Source organism: Amphibalanus amphitrite, unplaced genomic scaffold, assembly GCF_019059575.1.
Source record: "Amphibalanus amphitrite isolate SeventyFive unplaced genomic scaffold, NRLGWU_Aamphi_draft 000041F_arrow, whole genome shotgun sequence".
Lineage (NCBI taxonomy): Eukaryota > Metazoa > Arthropoda > Thecostraca > Balanomorpha > Balanidae > Amphibalanus > Amphibalanus amphitrite.
The window spans coordinates 44,114-61,797 of record NW_024881537.1 but is presented as its reverse complement, the minus strand read 5'-3'; the positions used below and the strand labels follow the sequence as shown (position 1 = coordinate 61,797).

The window sequence follows — 17,684 nt, the reverse complement described above, 5'->3', positions numbered from 1 at the left end:
TCTTTATCATTTTTCTGTATTTGCAAAGCTATAGGCCTGACAGCTCTTCCCGCGAAACCCTTTTTTGGGTCGAAAACGGCAGAACATGACGTCACTCTGACGTCATTTCCGGCCCACCTATCATAGCCTTTGGAAAAATATTTGGTCACAATGTGTAAAATTGATGTCCGGGAGGGTACTGGAAGTTTCGTGACGATCGGCGCAGCGGTTCTGGAGATATATCGAAAAGTCTGGAGGGGGGGGCAAAAAATAGCCCCCCCCCCACCAGGTCGCGGGTTAAAATATCCTGCGACTTTCAAAGGCCTCCGACATCTACTGTAGCTCTGGCACGGTGACAAAGTTGCAAAAAAGTGACTTGAGGTTGGGTCATTCAAAGTGACCTGTTGACCTGACCTTAAAAGTTAGGAGGTTCAGACTTGCACACCATGTGTAAAATTGGTGAGAGAATAGTCGTACCCATAGACCTCTGTATACATAGACCCATAGACATACCCATAGACCTCTGTATACAGAGGTCTATGTCGTACCATTTTTCGCGGCGCTACGCACCGCGGTTTTTCCGCTATTTGCGAAAAATCTCAGGGGGGGGGCGGATATCCGCCCCCCCCCGTCGGTGCGCGTGTTAATTAATTACTTCAAACCTAAACGTGTGCAGACTTGACAAGTCTTTTTGTTTTGTCGTATCGATGGGAGCATGGGTAGGAATTGGTGATTTTATCACTGATCATTTTCATTCATGTGACTCAACGAGCTACACAGCTACTCAATCAACAAAGGGCAAAGTTTGACAAAGCCGATAACAAAATAATAAATTTATGTGAACTAGGGCCGTTTGTTCTTTCCAATTTAACGAAGTTTTTGATTCCAGTTCAAAACAGACCACTTTAGGCCAGCGGAGCGTTCTTGGAAACCGGAACGATAGCGTAAGAGCATCATCGGGCCGCGACCGACGGTCCATCGGCCCGACTAACCGCTCCGGGGCACGCCAAACGCCGCCGTATGTTGCCATCAGCGATTGCCATCGCTGTCTTGTTCTCGATTGGTTGGCAACCAAACGAATAGAGGTGTAATCCGGCGCGCCGTCTTCCGGGCTGGACTCGGATTCGTTACCGCCATAGAACCGGGCCGGCGGACCGCTGCAAACGGGTCACATGACCGCCTCAGGGCAGGCGCGGATCACATGACCCCTGGCCGGCCGGGTCGCGTCAGATATTGACGCTGATTGGATGGCTTTGGCAGCTGCCGACCAATCAGGACACAGCGCCGGTCGTCGGGAACAGGCAGCGAGTTAGCGCCGGTTCCAGACGATGTTTTTGCCCTGATGTGAGCCGAAACGCTCGAGGGTTGTTCGATTGGGCTCCACTGCGCCTCCAGCTGATATCGAGATATAGGGGATCAACGGTGCTGAAGATAATTGGCTGGCCGAGGGCCGTTACAAAGAGAGAAAACGTGAGCCGAATCAGAAGGCCCATTTTCTACCAAACGGTGCAGCGGCTAGCGAGGCGGCAAGATTTTACCTACGTGCTTCTTCACGAAATGAGTCGCTGCTCGGCTCGGGCTCGTGTCGAGCAATTAGCTTCCAGTTGCCCCAAGTCGCTCCCAAAAAGATTTTTGCTCAGTTAAGACTTTGCTAAAGAACATTGGTTGGAAACCAGTTATCAACAATCATAGGTGAAACATTATAGAAATCTAGCAAGGTGCTTCTGCCGCCATGTCCAATCATCCGGCCAAGTCCTGAGCATTTAGGTACTTGTAAGTATGTTTTTCCTCAGCAGCTTATGTAAGTACCTATGTTTTTCCCCAGCAGCTTAAATGTAAGTATGTTTTCCCCGCTAACAGGATGCTTGCAAGCAAATTTGAAGACCACTTTGTAAGATGGCATTCATCAGGAATGGGACCACCACCTATCTTCTGTGAATTTTTGAATATCGTTAGCGCTGTTGTTAGTGAGGGTGCTAGGGCATCCACAAAAACCATGCTTCGTCTTGTCAACAACTTGTTTAACATCTTTTAGTGAGGAAAAACATTATTTCATAAACATATACCAACAGATCACAAGTGCATAAAATATGAGGCTTTCCTTTTCCAAGCCAAAGTGTTCTCCTCGCTGTGCTTCAGCCAGTCTCAAGCAAACCATATTCTAGGGAGATTCACACGACGAATAGATCACAAGTATCCGCAGAGTGACAGCTTTTCTTCCTCTTCCAGCTCTGTGAGCACCTCCTGAGAGCTGCGGATCCGCTGAGAACCCCTCTCTCCCTCTAAATAACTGGACCAGCTGTGCCCTGCATCTCCCCCAGCATTCGCCGCCAGATATACCAGGGGCCGTATTCACGTCGATCATTTTCGTAAGAATTTTCTTAAGTTTGACCTACTTCTTAAGTAGATTTTTTTAATCACGTGAATTCCGTCGATAAAAACTTAAGAAGTGTCGACGTGAATACCAAATTATACTTACGAAAGAAAATCGACTTACGAAGTCGACGTGAATACGGCCCCAGATCCAGATGAGAGCACGGCACACAGGAGACCACACGACGTAACACCGGCAGCCGGTGGACGAAAATCAATGCCACCTGGCGGCCTGTGGCACGTGACATAGCCTCGCCACACACCCCGGTTACCAGAGAGCCGACCATTAATTGAAGGGCGACCTGTGTAACGCCGCCGCGACATTCTGCGGCGCAGCGGCGGCGTGTAATGGAGGCCATGAAATTAGGTCTAGATTAGATTACGACAGTGATACGGCGACTGTAAAACTAGAGCGAGTATGTATAGTAGACGACGGAGAGCAAAGATACGCTTTACTGCCGTCCAGGGATGGGCCTTGTTATCATTAGGATCAGGTTTAGCTAGTTATAAGAGGCTTGGGTGATTAGGTATGTTTCCATATATATATATATTAGCCTGTCCCACTTTAATATAGGGAAATCCAAAAAGTGTAGCACATATTCAAACACACTTTACTTTTCATCCCATTGCTAAAAGGAAGCTTCCTACAAATTTTTGAGTCAATCGGTCAATGTTTAGGGGTCGCGCCAAAATGTAGATTTCATAATGTTTATTGTTTATTAACCATATAACACCCACAGGCAAATCGGCCCAATTCAGGGTGAAGTCATGTGATAAAATTACATAGGGTGGTACATGGAAAACAGTAAGTAAAATCAGTCGATATAGCTGTCCAGTGTTCGGGCGTACTGGAAAGCCTCGCGCCGGAAGGACGTGGAAGGAGGGTAAAAGTCCACCGACGGGCTATGTGCCAAAAAATGATTGCACAACCGAGGAATACGCACAGAAAGACAGTTCTTTACGGTGTTCACTGTTCACTCTCCCGAAGGGCACATGAAACAAGTCTGTGCGACGGTTACGCCTCCCAGGCACATTCAGACCAAACATCGATACCAGGTAAGCACAGTCGGTACGGTGGTGAAGGAGTTGCACAAGAACATGATATCGGTGTGAATGAGGCGGGCTTTGATGGACTCAATTTTAAAGGTTCGCAGTAGACTACGATAGTCCATAGGACAGCTCCTCTGCGTTTTAGCACCTAGCCATATGAGACAGCGGTGCTGTCTGCTGTAGCCGCTCCAGCCGTACCAGTTGGGACTGGGCTGCACCGCTCCAAATGACACTTCCGTATTGGAGGACAGACCTAACATGACCATTGATCAGATCTGAAGAACAGATCAGATTGTTTCGACTCACGTTCCCGACGAAGAGCGTCGACAAATGGCTGCAGTCCTCTCTCATCCTGCTCGGAAGGGCACGAAGAAGCTGGAAGGTAAATGTCTCAAACTGGACGGGACTCTCCACGGACGCGTCACCTCGAAAACGAAGTCCCTCTTCGACCCCCTCGGTGCATCTCCTGACCTTACCAGGTCCGTTCGTGAGTGGGACCTCGATCCAGCCTACAGGCATGCCAGGGAGAGAACAGCTGCACTGTCAGCTGTGAATGATGCAGCTGAACGAGGGATCGCTCTCATCGAGAAGTTCAACAACTCCATCACACGAGATGGACAGCAGAAGCAGCACCCATGCTCAAACTGGTCCACCGCCATCGTCAGGTGGTGGGCCGCGAGAAGAAGGCTGACCTTGCCAAGAATGTGTTCTGAGTTTCTGTTAGGCCTAGGCAAGTAATTGGTGGCAGAGAAGTGACTCACTTTGCATTCAGTTGTGATCCAGTTCACTAACTCCCAGTAGATAATTCGCTACAACCCAGAACAACATGAAGCGTTATGGCGCGACCCCTAAAACTGACTCGTTCGTTCTCATTTTTTCTTGGTTTCATGTTCTGTTGTTAGGGACTCAAGGGAACATGTGTCTCTACGGTTTCAATGGCGTTGGTACTTTTGGGACAGGCTAATATATATATATATATATATATATATATATATATATATATATATATATATATATATATATATATATATATATATATATATATATATATATGTATTTAGGTACAACCAATAGGTACAGCCTGGACGTGAAACACTAAACAACACAGTTGGCGTTTGATTGAAATGGAAGTCAAATTGATTAAAAATGAGTATGCACTATGCATGTATCAAATTCTAGCTAGTCGCATGACATGAATGCTTCCTTATTCCTCTTATTCTCCCCTCTCTCTTTCTTTCTCTCAGACTTTCTCTCCCCCTCCCTGGAGGAGAGGCGGACACGACATAACATTATCGCGGCCCCCTGCCCTACCCGTCCCCTCTGCTGCTCGTGTTGTGACCGGGGAACAGTAGCGTGCAGGGCCCGGCACAGCGCTGGATGGAGAACAATTGGGCGCGCCACCCTGGGACTGAGGTAGTGAGAGAGAGAGAGAGAGAGAGAGAGAGAGAGAGAGAGAGAGAGAGAGAGAGAGAGAGAGAGAAAGAAAGAGAGAGAGAGAGAGAGAGAGAGAGAGAGAGAGAGAGAGAGAGAGAGAGAGAGAGAGAGAGAGATACAGGAAGGGACAGACAGACAAGTATCTGATTCTGAAATAAGGCTTCTGAGACATATTTTATAGGGAAGGAACCAGAAGCATCCCCTAGGTTCTTACGACCTCCAGCACGATCCGCATTTTCTTTTTCTTTATATCAGATATCACACCATAGGCTTAGGCAAAGCAGATGCACGAACTGGATGGCAATATCATGGACTTGCCAATCAGAGCGGGCCAATCTCCATCTATTGCTATCTCCATTCTCCAATAATGCAGTGTGCGTGTCAGCCGGCTGTCGGAGCTGTGTTGACGCAGAGCTAACACGCCGCGCCGACTGCACTCTCGTCTGTCTCGGCTATCGTCTCCATCTCCTGTGCTGTATCTACCGACGGCTCGCGGTAAGCCGAATGGTGACCTCAATCCTCTGCTGAGGGGCAGGCGGGACCCACCCCTCCCCGGCCCCAGACCCGAGCCGGCCGCGACGTTCGTCGCGATTCTGTCGGATACGCCTGGCCTGAGGACTTGGAGACAGAGACTTGTGATATAACTCTAACGAAGCCATGACTAAAGAAGAGACACAGTGAGAGGTGGTGGGGTCTAAAGGACTCTCCGCCGAGCGTTGGCCGAGCGGCTGCCGTCTCCGACTCTCTGGACGGGCCATTGACCAGCCTGCGGGCCACACAAAGCGCTGCGGACCGCCTCCCTCTGCCGCCACCGCCCCCGTCACCACTGCCGTCACCGCCCCCCCCCCCCCGCCCCGCCCTGCCGCTCATCCGCCTGGCCACCCTCGCCTGACTCCCTCCCCAGCTACCCCGCCACCCACCCGTGTCTGGCCCACTCTGTCCACCCGCTGCCGTCTCCACATCCGCAATGAACATCATAATTGTCATTTCTGTTACAGGAACAGATCCACCACTGAATGTGTTCATTGTTTTGTTTCTCTGAGGCAAATAAAGTGAAGCGAACTGAGCTGAACAGGCATCTGAACAGCTACAGTTCGATGGGTATTAGCCGTTTTCACAACGGCCATCTGGTACACATTTGGTGCACATCTGGTACAGAGTACGTGCAGATTTGGTCACCAGGTTCAGTGTGCCTCTTAGCAGCTATCAGCTAGGGTTGCACTCATTGCTTACCTACATATATGCCTGCTTTGTCATATTATCAGAGAGCATCATCGATTAAAACACTGAAATAAATTCATAAAATGAACATACTTGCTGTAAAATAAATTAGGTGCAGATTTGGTCAAATCAGGTGCATTCGCCGTATAGCCCGTCGTGAAAACGGCTATTGAAGACTGCCGAGTGCCGATATAACCAATCGAAGCATATCACTTTACTTATAGCCGAAAACAGCACGCTTTGGACTATTCACTGTATCATATAAGTGTGGACTGAATTTTCCGGGCTGTTAGTTGGTTGCACCGTATGTGCACTTGCAGACACATACGGTTGAATATTAATTATTATTCAGTCCGGTTTGCGCAAGGCGAGCCTTGGATGTAAACTGATCTCAACGCGTTGAATGCTAGAAGATTTCTTATTTACCTTTTCACTCCAGTTGAAGACTGGCCGAAGGCTAACCGTCAGGAGGCCCGAGCTCAGTTATCGAAATTTAGGCCACTGACCACACGCGCGCGGATCACCGCAGATTCCAGCGTGAGACATTTAGAAACAACGCAGGGGCTTGGACCATTAGTTGCCACTTTCTGACCAGGCGCTGAAATAGCTCGCATGAGCTACGCTCATTGGATACAGTGAAGGCAGAGATTGCGTATCAACATAGATCTAAGCGTGTGGTCGGTTCCCGGGCAGCCCTCAGCTCAACTACACATGCGAAATCGCTAACCTAGAGCCCACTCAACTCCTTTGATTCCAGTTGAAAGTCCCAGCTTTTACAAGCTGCTTCAATGCATATTTGGTACTTAGAACCTAGCTTACAAATTTGAGCTGGAAAGCCACCTATGAAACATGGCTTACCTTTTATTATAAAATTGAAACTATAAAAACAGCACCAGCCAGGATGATCAATGTGAAACCAAATCTCTACGCGACAGAGAATGGTCCACTTTGACTAGAATTGAACGGGCCAGCCTAAAGCCGGCCAATTCGATATGAGTTTTATCAAACCCATAGGGCTATTTGTTCTAAGTAACAATCTTTTTTTTTAACATCTTGGGGACGCCAAACTAAGTTTGATCTAGTAAATGACAAATTATATGACCATTCAAGATAAAATAGCCAGACCACTGAACGAACAATACTTTGGTTTCACCTTGAAGTAGGTTTTGCTGGGAAAAATTGAACTATTTGATGATGTATACAATACCTTTCTCCTTCTCTCGTCTCTCATTGCTGATTTTACCGTTAGAGGGACCGATGCATAATTACAAGAAAGTGTTTTAATATACCTATGCTGCATACCAATCCAATGGTAGCCTGTGATCCCTTTTCGAACTGGCACGCATCTCGAGGTTATCAAACTCGTCCAAAGACTAACTTCACCCTAAATTGCACGGGCGCCTGGGCTGATTTGGGGGCTTTTCGTAGCGTGGCTAACTAAATAACATCACCCGCCGCGCTCACAATTTCGCCGCGGTCTGGCCCGGAAAGGCTGGAATGACGCTGTTAGTCGGCGCCATCAGATAGTGAATCGACCCGTCATCAAAAAGGCGAGCATCCAAACTACGACCGATATACGAGCCAGCTGGAAAACAGCCAGGTCGCGGGGAGAGACCCTCCCGCCGTCAACGGTAGTTTGACTTTTGCTCGTTTTTTAACTTGAGGTGATTTCAATACAGTTAGTCTGAGAAAACAGTCCCATAAAATTCCACGGAGGTTCTTTTCGTGATCACTGAGGTAATATGAAGTATGTATTGTCAATAAGAAAAAAGATAATCATCATTTATCAACAAAGATAAATAGGAATGAGCATTAAAACGTATCTTAATTCGATTGAATATATTTTTGGAAAAACACTCGATGAACATTGCAGTTTAGAAGAAAGCTTGTCACACAGAGCTCCTCAGGCTTTGAAATGAGAATTGATAAGCCCGAATGCCCTCGCACAATAACCCATTTGTAAGTCAGCCAGCCTCATTTCCTCTATTTCATACACTGGCACGGATGATAATGCACTACTAACAATAAGAAATGTACTAGCACAGATGCACTCGAGTCGTTCTATATCTCCGTAACGCTCCATTGTAAATTACGTTTATAGCAGCTGCACGACGCTACTCCGACGCGGCAACTTCGGCCGGCGAATGCATGGCACCAATTGAGATCTTCCGCGCTGCCGGTGGCGCGTACACGGCCGCTGCGCGTGGCGCGATCATCCTAGCGAGACCCACAAATCGCCGACTCGGCGCTAGAGACTCGCCGGCGCTGAACAGGCTCGCGGCGCAGACGACGGCGTGCCGCGGGGCCGGGTCTGAGGCCGGTTTGAGCTGGCTGGAGAGCGGCGCAACTCGGGAGAACCGACTGTGGATCCCAGGACGACAGACTGGTTGGTTTGTGATATGAAGAGATCGAAAGGCTGCCACTGAACCGCTCAGCAGAAGTTGGCGAAACTGAGTCACTTCTTTGAAGGGTCTCAATCGTTTGTCGCATAGCTGGCACCTTCTATCACCCAAGCCCGGTCCAGCGGTCCATTTATCCCAGTTCATGCTATCCGAATTCACATCACATGTGTGGGCTGCTTGAAGTATGATGGCATGTGGACTGTCCTAAAAAAGCTAGAAACACACAATTATACCCCCAACTGACTTGTGAGTCACCCGTCTTTGAACAGATGGAGCCGTGCACAGTCCAAGCTCCCCAGGCCGGACTGGTCAAGAGCGGCCTGTTCTGGTAGACGGGTCCGTTCCGAGCATCTGACAGAGACAGCTCCCTTGGTCTTCAGAGCGAGAGCGGCTGGGAACACGGTGACCTTTAGTTGGTGCCATGTCAGTGGACGGGGCTAGGGCTGGTGTCGTGTCAGTCTCGAGGGTCAGTGGGTGTTGCGACAGGCCACCGAAGTACCGGAATTCAGTGGGCGTCGCTGTGAATGAGTTTCAGAGTTCGGTAGGTGCCTTGACAACTACGGGATAAACACAGATGATGGTTCGCTCTCGTCAGGCCTCTTTCTTCATTGCCACATCAATTAATGCTCTGTCGGGGACTGGTAGAAATGTTCAGTTATCTGAGATTGCTATTGTGATGACACCACTTTCTTGTTGGCTATTTCTGCAGCTTCACAAACGGCTCGCCACGGGATCCATTTGTTCTTTTCCAGTCTGGTGTCAGGCGTTATAGGACGACAAATTTCTCTCGCCTCTGTTTCCCGGCGCCCTGCAGTGCCGCAGAATCACGATGGCATATGTCACGTGACCGTATGAGGCGGGATGATAAATGTCACCTGACAGCGCTGGCCGCGGATAATGCATGGCACGTGACTGCCGGAAAAGTGAGAAGCTCTTTCTAGAGATCTGGCTGCCGGGCTGACGGCCGTGTGAATTATCTGAATAGTTAGATTATGCTGGCCAGTGCCTAATTGCGCTAATTAACGGACAGAACTGCTAAACTTTGGGGCATGTGGAAAAGCCGGCCGGAGTGTGAAACTCTGAGAAGGAAGAACACTGGGTGCACATTTTCAGCTTGCTGATTTGTATAAATGGAACGAAGGCATAGGCAATGAAATGGATAAAAGGAAACAAGTTAACATAAATGCCTATAGGTTGTACGTCCGCTAAACCTCCAATGCATATCTCTCATCTGGACAAAAAAAAACCTGGAGTACCGGGTCTTCTTGAAGTTTTATCGTTGGGACAGCAAACTACATACATGGAAACAATTTACCGATTGAAAACAAATTCGTAAATGACTCTCATTCAAATTGCAACCGTTCAAGCATGAACATTTGAATAGGAAGAAATATTGCCTGCTTTATTGTTTCAAGGTCCATGAGCCTACCAAATGAAACTTTCTGTCAGGCAATCAATAACACGTAAAGCTCCATTCATCGCAAAAGTTCATCTTCTGGGCTCCGGGAATTTTGATATCCTCCGTTACTCCTGTTGTCAAGCAACAACTCCCGACCTCACAATACGCCAGGAGGGTGACCTGACGTACTAAATCGGCCCGGCCCTCCGTGACTAGAGTGAGTGACGTTCGGCTCCGTCCCCCAGGTGTGTGAGGGACCCTCCACACTGCCGTACTTACCTCCCCACATTGCCATCTCATCAACCCGCCACCCCAGGGGAGGGACAGCAGCGAAATATAGCTGCACCCGACCGCGGCACTCAGTCTCCAGCGCGGGGACACGCCCGCGTCGGATAGACCACGCCCACGGCCGCAATATCGCCGTCCCTGCGCTGTCGACCCCGGAAATGTAGGCTCCATGACTCGATCCAGCTCATATGTGTACGTAGTTCCGGGTTCAAATGGTGCAACCCGATTCACCTTTGCGAGCAGGACTGGTGGCTGGATCCAGAATCACTTACACATAAATTCTGCGTTAGGGGCTTCATATATAGTGCGCACTAAACACAGGAGTGGTAAATTAATACGTAATTTGATCGAATCAAAGATAATTATAATGCTGGTAAACTCCTATAAGGTCTTCTGAAAAATGTCAATTATTGCATGACAAGCTTTAAAAAAAAAACGCGTTTTACCTTCTTTACCACATATATCTTTCCGAAATACTACGAGCTTTGGTGGATGTTGCATTAGATGTGAAATTTTCCAGGAAGAAACGTCAGCAACACTCAAAAGCAGCATTTAATATCAAATTTACATAACGTCCACGACAAGAGCCGTGGGATGGGGAAGTCTGAAGAGCCAGGGGGGGGGGAGGCAAGTGGCTGGGAAGTGCTGCACCCCATCAAATTCCAGCAAAGATAATACGGAAACTACTGCAACATACCCAAAACGGTGTTTACAAGATGTTCCCTAAAACACTTGACCGACACATCAAAATGCCCAAAAGGCCACGACGCTGGCTGACCTGAACGAACAGTTTCAAGGGAATCCACGAACAGGGAACGTTGGGTAGGAACGGGAGGAGTATGAGGGGTGGAACGGGAGGCGGGGCGGGGAGGGCCGTATATGGGGTAGCCCGCCGTGGGGAGGGGTGCACACAAAAAAATATTAACACCGTTAGCGGTGTAATTGCACAGTACATATCTGAGCACTTGAGGAAAGTTAATTTAGTCCCTTCCCCGCTTAAATTACTCGCGCTTCCAAATGAACACCAGGAAGAAGGTAATAGAACACTGTTAGGAGGGTTGGGTGTTTTACTACACACACAGAAAAATATTAACACCGTTAGCGGTGTAATTGCACAGTACATATCTGAGCACTTGAGGAAAGTTAATTTAGTCCCTTCCCCGCTTAAATTACTCGCGCTTCCAAATGAACACCAGGAAGAAGGTAATAGAACACTGTTAGGAGGGTTGGGTGTTTTGCTACATGTAGTAAAACACCCAACCCTCCTAACAGTGTTCTATTACCTTCTTCCTGGTGTTCATTTGGAAGCGCGAGTAATTTAAGCGCGGAAGGGACTAAATTAACTTTCCTCAAGTGCTCAGATATGTACTGTGCAATTACACCGCTAACGGTGTCAATATTTTTCTGTGTGCATGTAGCAAAACACCCAACCCTCCTAACAGTGCTCTATTACCTTCTTCCTGGTGTTCATTTGGAAGCGCGAGTAATTTAAGCGGGGAAGGGACTAAATTAACTTTCCTCAAGTGCTCAGATATGTACTGTGCAATTACACCGCTAACGGTGTTAATATTTTTCTGTGTGTGGTCTGCCGAGGGGGGGGGGGGGCAGCCGGTTTCCACTGAGCCGGACTGTGCTGATCACAGAAGGTGCCTCGGCTCAGAAGCGGGACTGACAAAGCCGCCAGCCGGCTGATCGCATTATGATTGCGCTTCACTGGGCCGTCCTTCTGCGGTGTTGGCGACGATAGAGAAATTGGAAATGTTCGGAAATACCTAAGCTCCGAAAGAAAGTGAAGGAATTCCAGGTAAGGGTAATTGAATTATGAAACAGGTTATATATAGCTCAGGAGTTATTGGAGACGGCTCCAATTAACGTATTTGATGGTCTTGCTTCGATTGGATTGACATCTTCATTTATTGAATTATTTATCTTCATCTAGTTGTTCCATTCTTAATTTTGTTAACGAGCATTCACGCTTCCTTATACTGTAATCACTTCGAACTGTGGCCATCTTTGCTTTCAAAAACCTTTAATTATCAATTAAGCGTTGTTTTTATCTTGCCCTCATCTTGCCACTGCGCTGGTCAAAACCAGCTCTCTCTCTCTCTCTCTCTCTCTCTCTCTCTCTCTCTCTCTCTCTCTCTCTCTCTCTCTCTCTCTCTCTCCATCTCGAGGTCACCCCTCGCCGTCACTTGGGTCGTCGCCGGCTGACGGAAGGCCCGGCCGTCGGGCTCGATTGGCGCCGTAGGTTAGCCCTCAGCACCGGATCGGTCCAGAAAGGAACCATCCCTCGCCGACAGACGGGCTGGCGATGTTGGAGCCCGCTGGTGAAGGCCAAACGAACGGCAGGCGATTGACGAAGGGAAAGGAACCAGCGGCCGATAGGAGGCTAGGTGAATTTAGTATCAAGTAATCAATTCCATCAACTGTTTGTTGATTATGGCTGGAAAAGTAGCACAGCCTTGGACGGTCTTTCATCATTGTTAGTAAGCGTGACGCTCCACTGAAATGCTGATTCAGGATCACTCCCCACTTCCTCCGTTTCACAGTTTGGCGTCAAAAAACACCGCTCACCTACTTTTCCCAGATAGTGGATGTTTACACAAACCATCCGCCTTACAGCTACTTGCCAAGTAACGGAGTGTTTATTAGGCCAGGCTATTTCCAAGATGTTTATCTCAAAGCTGTTTCCATATTTTGCAGCTTCAAGCAAACAAGACAATCCTTCCTTTTTCGGTATTCTTAGCTTTCCTCCAAAGAGCTTGCTAAATCCTTGAAATACAAAACAAAGTCGCGCGTTTAGCGCACTTTTATTCATGTTTCGTCGTGGTGCAATCAATCGACTGTCGATAATATTGCTTCCGTCAAGATCAATGGCAGCCGTAGGGTGTTTTAGTCCAGAAATAGACCTTCCGTCAGCACGGCACCTGTGCAGCTCCAATCTTCCGGGACAGAAAATCTTTCAACTTCTGCGCCGGTGAAATGAAATTGACCACGTATCATATTGCACTTCATATATCATTCTAAATGGGCTTGGATACAGCGGCTTCTGGAGCATTTATCAGTGGGCCTAGAATACAAATCTTGTCTCATATATTTTACTGCTTATGGCGACTTAAGTGCCGCCAATTTCGTTTGAAATAGATATTGCGTTATGAAAGCCCTATTTTACTTTAAGACTGATTTAAGCTCACTAATGTGAAACGGTATTCTACAGCACAATTGTCGTTTTATTTCCGGACATTGGTAGCTAACAATTTCATACATTGTAGCCTCAACAAATGAAAATGCTTGATCGCCGCTAACAACTCTACGTTATCCGAGCCTTTGTGTTTGCAAAGGCAAAAAAGCACTCTGGTATATCAATTCTCACTCCACTTGACTGGGTTTCACTGCGATAGACCCGGCCTATTCAGGGCGAGCGGCGAAAACAGGCTTTCATGGGTAGAACAATAGCTGAAGACCAGCTGGCTGGTCCGAGCGGTGATGAGAATAAGTTCATCTGCTGAGGAGGCCCGAGGCACTCATCAACATTCCGCTCATGTTGATTCCGGCGGGGTCGTACCGTCTCTATCGGGTCATCACAGCCCCCGTGGTGCTCCACTGCTCTACCCGTGTCTCTCCCCTGCTCTCCCAGCTCCGCCCGCATCCAGTAATCATCCATATTGGCAGTGGCCCGAACCTCAGATCACGTGCTCGATTGATATCGCTAATTATGCCACTCCGATCGCTCAGTGAGTAACGCAAGGACAGAGGCGGATCCAGCTCAGAGGTTTGGGGGGGGGCAAACCATAAATTATCGATTCTTTCCATGCATCGTCCATAGGCGCAATGTTAAAATCATGCCGTTTGGGGGGGGGGGGCAAATGCCCATTTTGCCCCCCCCCCCCCTGGATCCGCCACTGCGCAAGGAGGAGCTTCTACTGGGAGCTGAAGCGGAAGTTCTGAGCTAGGCACACCTCACGCCCGTATTTCAATAACCGCACTGCGCACGGTCATAGAATACTAAGGTAACACGGAGCCGAAGCTTCAAGCCAGGGGACACGGGAGGCATGCCGTCAGCTGTCCTTTTTTAAACAATCGGTTTCTTTGAAATAATTTCTTTTGGTTTTTTGATGTCTATCATAAATATAGTACATCAAAAATTAAGTTTTATTTTTTATGAGGTGGGAAATATTTTTCTGTCCAAACCATTCCCGTTTAAAGAAAATAGACAAGGGGAGAGTTTACCCAGGACCCTATGGAGGTTGTGTACATGAGTTTACCCAGGGCCCTATGGGAGAGAGATAACACGTGCTTCTATGGGGCGAATTCGATGCAACAAATGGCGCAGTAGCGACATTACTTTTGTTCGATGTCTCTCGGACGACAAAGATCCTACGCCGTTTGGCCAATCATATTCCATAATCGCAGCCGAGCCCCCGTTGACCTAGAACGGGATTGGCCGGACGACGTACAATCTTCGTCGTCCGAGAGACACCGAACGAGGGGCACATCGACTGAATATACATTGCGATTCAATATTCAGTATTGATTCAGTAGGTATTTTATGACCGTGATTGCAATTTGCATTTGAGCTCAGCAGTCGAGTAAGTTGTGCCAAAAATACCAGAAGTGTTGCATGCCCTGGATGCAGGAAAACAAGATTGAGATGAGTGGATCAAGATGTATCTTTCGTGCAGATGTATCAAGATGTGCCTTTCAGGTGAGGTTCCAGTGAAATTTGAATTCGATAGGTAGCCATTTTTGCTTTTGCTTTGATACTTGTGGTAAGGAAACATGATTATTGTTGCATGAACCGCCCACTGCCCATTGCTGTCTTGTCTCGCGTTTGATATCCAATCACCATTCTTAAATAGCTCACCTTGCCATATGGAAATCAGATTTTAGGAGGCCACTAGGCCTGTGGGGCCTGGTTTCAATGAGCTCCCAGTGCTTAGGACAGTCAGGCTCATATGTTGGTTAAGGTGAGGTTCAGGTAGGCCAGTATGCACTCTGCAAAGCATGGCAATTTCGACAAGATCTCGTCTGTGCCGGCTTGTCCGGCTGGTGAGGGTTTGGTGTAGCGTGGATTTAGCTTGGTGCAGCGCGGATTTTGTGTAGCGCGGTGTGGCTTTGGCCTGGTGTGGTCAGGTGGTGGGGGATGTAGTGTAGTGCATTTTAAATGTGGCTTGGTGATGGACATGATAGACCCAACAAAATGGATGGCCAAAATTGAAAAAAAGCATTAATGGAGCTTTGACATGCAATTTAGTGTGCTCTCGGGCTGATAGGTGTGCGGTGGTCAGAACGGACTATGCCAGTGCTGGTGCGTGGTGGTCCTAGGCTCCATCATGGGTGTCATTCCCTGTTGTGACCCAGGGGGTCTAGTCAAAACCTTACCTATTTCTGCTAACCTAAACCTATTTCTTACAAAGTAGGCAAAATGTGATTATGGTATAATAATAAAATGATTCAAAAGTCTTCATTTCACTCATATTAAACCTGGCCCTTTTTCAGGCGCAAGCTCTGGATGAACTTCTGCGGTGACGTCGGCATTCTTACAGGAGAACCCAAGATTCGCTGTACCTGTATGCATTTCAAAACTGAAGAATTGATAGCAACAAGTAAATATTTGAAGTTGCAGCCAAATGCTGTGCCTTCTCTGCTGCAAGAACTACATGTCACCATTGAAGCAAGGTAAGTGTTAAAAGAAATTGTTCACCTTCTGTAAATAATTTGATGAATAAAATTTAAAAAGATGTGTTAAAAATTTGATGAATAAAATTTAAATGCATTCTGACTTAGAATTACACACTTCTTCTAAAGGGATTTCATTATTTTAATGATTAAAGTTATGAACACTAACAGCTGAACAACCTATCAGCTGCAAGGGATTCTGCTCCTGTAAGTGCTCTCATCGCTGATTGGCCACTGTGTGTTGAAGAGGTTTCTGCTAGCTGTAAATGAGCACTAGAACATGAATTTAAGCACCAATATTCACTGATAAAAGGTGAATATCTCAAACGGTTCAAATATAAGGCATACGCAAATCTGCTCTATCAGACTGCTATCTCAGTTTAAAATCCCATGTTAAAGGTGAACTATTTCCTCGACAGGACCAGCTCGACTCCTGCAGTAGGACTCCAGCCTCGTCCAGTCGTCGCCGCTCGCCAAGACCTGCCGGACTCCTGCAATAGGGGTCCAGGGCCCAGGCTGACCCGTTCGTCCAGTAACCGCCGCTCGTCAGCACCAGCTGGGCTCCTGTAGTAGGGGTCCAGCCTCGTCCAGTCGCCGCCGCTCGCCAAGACCAGCTGGGCTCCTGTAGTATGGGGCTAGGATGGCCCGTTCATCAACCGGTCCTGAAGTCACATCGCTGTCAGCCAGCCGAACTCAGTACATAAGTCACCAACCCTGAATGTTGCCAGCCAAAGTCGGCAGTTTCCTTCGGACAGTCATCTCACCAGTGTTGTACAGTGTACAAGGTTAGTGACGCAGTTAAATGCGTCAATTAAATGCGAGGACGTGCGCTTGTATGCAGCGTTTTGTCATGTTGAGCTGCATGGGTGTCGATTTTCACCGAATTGAGGGTGCCCAGTGCCCACTGCCCGGGCGCAGCAAATCCGCCGCCGCCTTAGCGGTGACCTTGACCCGCACCGTCTGTTGGGGCTCCAAAGCCAAGCCAGCCGAGCCGGAGGGGAATTTAGAGAGCTTGAGCACCCCCAACCCGGCAGAAATTGGCACCTATGTTGAGCTGTATGAATGCGTTTTAGCCTTCCCCGTGGTGGTAAATAGCAGTCTACATGCAGAATTAGGCAGGCTTATTAACGGACTCATCATTTGATTCATTGTGTCACCTTTGTCGGCACGTGTAAGATGTGCTTAACTGCCATTGGCTCTCGGCCTGGCGACTTCTGGGGACCACGTAATGGGGATGACAATTGGGATCCTGTGCCTTAAGCCGGCCATTTACGTCCATGGCTATATACCCTCGTACTAGGGTCAGTTATGACGTATATAGGGATCCACGAGATCTTTTTTGATGAATGGGTTGTGCAGTGTTGAGATCCGCGTGTAACGTCACTGTTTGGCCAGTCTGCCCTCAAACGCGTCATCTTTACTCGTATTTTATTTACATGAACACTTTGCATGGTCCAGTGGTTTATATAGACATCTTCCTTGCACTAGCTAGTTTTATGTGGCCAGGTTGATTGCCTGTCAGCGCGGTCACGCTGTCGTCTTTCGATTGGTGCGCTTAAATGCGGCGAGATGAATGTAGGATTTCCCTATTTAGTACCTGCGCCCAGCTCAACTGGAGCCTTCGGACGGCGCACCTCTTGGCCGGCGTTGTTATCTGAAACTTATTATCTCGGGCGTATGTTGCAACTTGTTGATTGCCAGCGTCGTTGTATTACGTACGCGAAAGCAGTAGCGGCGGAACACCTTCAATTAAGGGGAAGGGGGGGGGAGGCACTGCCGACTTTTGATCCCATTCTTTCCATGTAACGCCCATAGAGCCCATGTTAAAATGCCAAAATCAAAGGGGGGCACGGTGCCCC

At 48.0% G+C, this 17,684-nt stretch overlaps 1 long non-coding RNA gene across 1 annotated transcript; it reads left to right on the top strand.

The window, feature by feature from the left end:
* The first annotated feature begins 14,473 nt into the window (after window positions 1-14,473).
* On the top strand, window positions 14,474-16,296 carry LOC122375410. Its single transcript, XR_006255387.1, has 3 exons — window positions 14,474-14,851; window positions 15,646-15,825; window positions 16,245-16,296. It is a non-coding gene; the product is annotated as an uncharacterized LOC122375410 (long non-coding RNA).
* The last annotated feature ends 1,388 nt before the right edge of the window (window positions 16,297-17,684 follow it).